This window comes from Hippopotamus amphibius, chromosome 16, assembly GCF_030028045.1.
Source record: "Hippopotamus amphibius kiboko isolate mHipAmp2 chromosome 16, mHipAmp2.hap2, whole genome shotgun sequence".
NCBI classification, from domain to species: Eukaryota; Metazoa; Chordata; class Mammalia; order Artiodactyla; family Hippopotamidae; genus Hippopotamus; species Hippopotamus amphibius.
Window position 1 is genome coordinate 37,891,177 of NC_080201.1, and position 3,832 is coordinate 37,895,008.

A 3,832-nucleotide genomic window follows, 5' to 3' on the forward strand; every position below is an offset into this window, starting at 1 on the left:
CATTCACAGGAGTTGTTGCATTTTACATTCCCACCAACATTGTATGAAGGTTCTAATTTCCCCACGTCCTCCCCAACACTTGTTATTTTTCGTATAGTTTGACAACTATAGAATTAGTATAGTTTGACACCCCCCAAAAAAAATAGAGAAGAAAATTCTCATGTTTGAAAAGCTTTAAGCTACAGTGTTGGCTCTTTACAGCTATGAGCAAATCTGTCAGTTCCTCAGCGGAGAGCATGCTGGGAGGATGGAGGAGAAATAATGGACACCATGATATCTTCTTAGTTCTGGAGGGTCCTCTGGAATGAAATTTCCTAGAGCTTGTTATTAATTAATTCAACAAATATTTATTAAGCACTTGCTCTGTGTCAGAGACTGTTTTAGTTCAGGAAATAAAGCAGTGAAAAAGAGACAAATAGTCCTTCCTCCTGCTGGGGGTCAATTAGAATAGTCATCCTAGTGCGAGTGAAGTGGGATGTCATTGTGGTTTTCATTTGTATCTCCCTAATAAAGACATTGAACATCTTTTCATGTGCTTCTTGGTCATTTGTATATATTCCTTGGAAAAATATTTATTCAGGTTCGTTGTGCATTTTTAATTGAGTTGTTCATTGGGTTTTTATTGTTTGAGTTCTAAGAGGTTTTGTATATCCTGGATACTAGACCCTTATCAGATATATGATTTGCAATATTTGCAAAAACCCATTCTGTGGGTTGTTTTTTCACTCTCTTGATAGTGCCCTTTGATGCACAAAAGTTTTTCATTTTTTTTCCTTTAAGAACTTTTGTTGAGATACAATTGACATACAATAAACTACATATATTTAAAGTGTACAATTTGATTTTTTTTTCTTATTAGTAATGTGTATATGGCAATCCCAATCTCCCAATTCACCCCCTCTAACCTCCCCCCCCCCAACTTGGTGTCCATATGTTTGTTCTCTACATCTGTGTCTCTCAAAAGTTTTTCATTTTGATGTGGTCCAGTATGTCTATTTTTTCTTTTGTTGCTTGTGCTTTTGGTGTCATAACTAAGAAACTATTGCCAGACCCAAGGTTATGAAGATTTACCCTTTATCTCATGTAAGAGTTGTATAGTTTTAGTTGTTATATATATGTCCTTGATTCATTTTGAGTTAATTTTTGTATGTGGTGTGAGGTAAGGGTTCAGCTTCATTCTTTTGTATTTGGATATCCCATTGTTCCAGCTCCTTTAGTTGAAGAGACTATTTTTTCCTCATTGAGTGGTGTTGGCACCATTGTTGAAAGTCAGTTGACAATAGATTGTTGGGTTTATTTTAGTATTTCTTTTCTCATTGATACACAAGATTATTTTAAAGACTTATCTTTAAAAAATTGAAGTGTAGTTAATTTACAGTGTTGTGTTATTTTCACGTGTACAGCAAAGTGATTCAGGTATATATATATGTACACATATTTATATGTATAAAATACATATACATACACATATATATCCTTTTCAGGTTTTTTTCCATTATAGGTTATTACAAGATATTGAATATAGTTCGCTGTGCTCTACAGTAGGTCCTTGTTTATCTATTTTATATGTAGTAATATGTATCTGTTAATCTCTAACTCCTAATTTATTCCCCCTTCCCCTTTTGGTAACCATAAGTTTGTATTCTATGTCTGTGAGTTTATTTTGTAAATAAGTTCATTTTGTATCATTTTTTTAAGATCCACATATAAGTGATATATAGTATTTGTCTTTGTCTGACTTACTTTACTTAGTATGATAATCTCTCGGTCCATCCATGTTGCTGCAAATGGCATTATTTCATCCTTGTTTAGAATGAGTAATAGTCCATGGTGTATATATATGTGTGTGTATACACATATACTCACATACATACCACATTTTCTTTATCAATTCATCTGTTGACACTTAGGTTGCTTCTTTGTCTTAGCTATTGTAAATACTGCTGCTGTAAATATGGGGGTGCATGTATCTTTTTGAATTATAGGTTTTTTTCTGGGTATATGCCCAGAAGTGGGATTGCTGGATCATATGGTAACTCTTAGTTTTTGAGGAACCTCCACACTGTTTTCCATAGTGGCTGCACCAATTTACATTTCTACCAACAGTGTAAGAGGGTTCCCTTTTCTCCACACCCTCTCCAGCATTTATTACTTGTAGACTTTTTAATGATGGTCATTCTGACCAGTGTGAGGTGATACCTCATTGTAGTTTTGATTTGTATTTCTCTAAAAATTAGCAAGGTTGAGCATCTTTTCAGGTATCTGTTGGCCATCTGTATAGCTTCTTTGGAGAAATGTCTGTTTAGGTTTTCTGCCCGTTTATTGGCTGGGTTGTTTGGTTTTTTTGATATTGAGCTGTAGGAGCTGTTTATATATTTTTGAAATTAAGCCCTTGTCAGCCACATGATTTGCAAATATTTTCTCCCATTCTATAGGTTGTCTTTTCATTTTGTTTATGGTTTTCTGTGCAAAAGCTTAGAAGTTTGATTAGGTCCCATTTGTTTATTTTTGCTTTTATATCTCTTGCCTTGGGAGACTGATCTAAGAAAGTATTGCTGTGATTTATGTCAGAGAATGTTTTGCCTATGCTTTCTTCTAGGATTTTTATGGTGTCATGTCTTATACTTAAGTCTTTAAGCCATTCTGAGTTTATTTTTGTGTTTGGTTTGAGGGAGTGTTCTAGCTTCATTAATTTACATGCGGCTGTCCAGCTTTCCCAACACTACTTGCAGAAGAGACTGCCTTTTCTCCATTGTATATTCTTGTCTCCTTTGCCCAAGATTAATTTTAAAGACTTTAAAAAAAAAATTGAGGTGTAATTAAACAAGTGGTTACCAATGGGGAGAAAGAAGGGGGGATGGGCAATATAGGGGTGGGGATTAAGAGGGACAAACTATCATGTATAAGTAAGCTACAGGGATATATTGTACAACACGGAATATAGCCAATATTTTATAATAACTATAAATAGAGTATAACCTTTAAAAATTTTGTATCACTGTATTATACAACTGTAGCATATAATATTGCACATCAACTATACTTCAGTTTTTAAAATTAAGGTATAGTTATATATTATATGCATAATTATATGTTGCATACATAATTATAAGTTTAATATATAATTAAAGAGAAAATATTTGCAAATGATGTGACTGACAAGGGCTTAATTTCCAAAATATACAAACAGCTCATACAACTCAATAACAACAACAAAAAAACAACGCAATTGAAAAATGGGCAGAAGACCTAAATAGACATTTCTCCAAAGAAGACATACAGATGGCCAATAGGCACATGAAAAGATGCTCATCATTGCTAATTATTAGAGAAATGCAAATCAAAACTATAATGAAGTACAAACTCATACCAATCAGAATGGCCATCATTAAAAAGTCTACCTCAGGTGCACTCAGAGCAGGGGGCCTTAAGAAATAGCTCCTCTGTTTACAACACACCCAAGAGGAATCTGGGTTCATTGTGACAAGAGGCACAAAACTTGTGGCCTTCCTATGAACAAGTACTCAACACTTGTCCTCCTGCACCTCCCTGTGGCTGCTGGGCAGGACCACTGGGACAGGGCTCAATATTAGAAGGAAGGCTGCAGTATTTAGTGGGGGAGTTTGCCACCTAAAGCCTGTCCGGTCCATGCATGGGTGGGCCATGAGTGGCTTTATAGACATAAAACCATTGAACCTCTCTTTTCAAGGAAAGAAAAAGAAAAATTGATTCTATATGCCATTCTGGAAAAGGCAAAACTAAAGACGCTAAAAAGATCAGCAGTTGCCAGGAGTTTCAGGGGAGAGGGGAGATGAATTCACAGAATATAGAA

General features: G+C 34.9%; 1 non-coding gene across 1 annotated transcript; it reads left to right on the plus strand.

The window, feature by feature from the left end:
- The first annotated feature begins 3,403 nt into the window (after positions 1 to 3,403).
- LOC130839427 (small nucleolar RNA SNORA11) lies at positions 3,404 to 3,533 on the plus strand. The gene has a single exon (XR_009049829.1). It is a non-coding gene; the product is annotated as a small nucleolar RNA SNORA11 (small nucleolar RNA).
- The last annotated feature ends 299 nt before the right edge of the window (positions 3,534 to 3,832 follow it).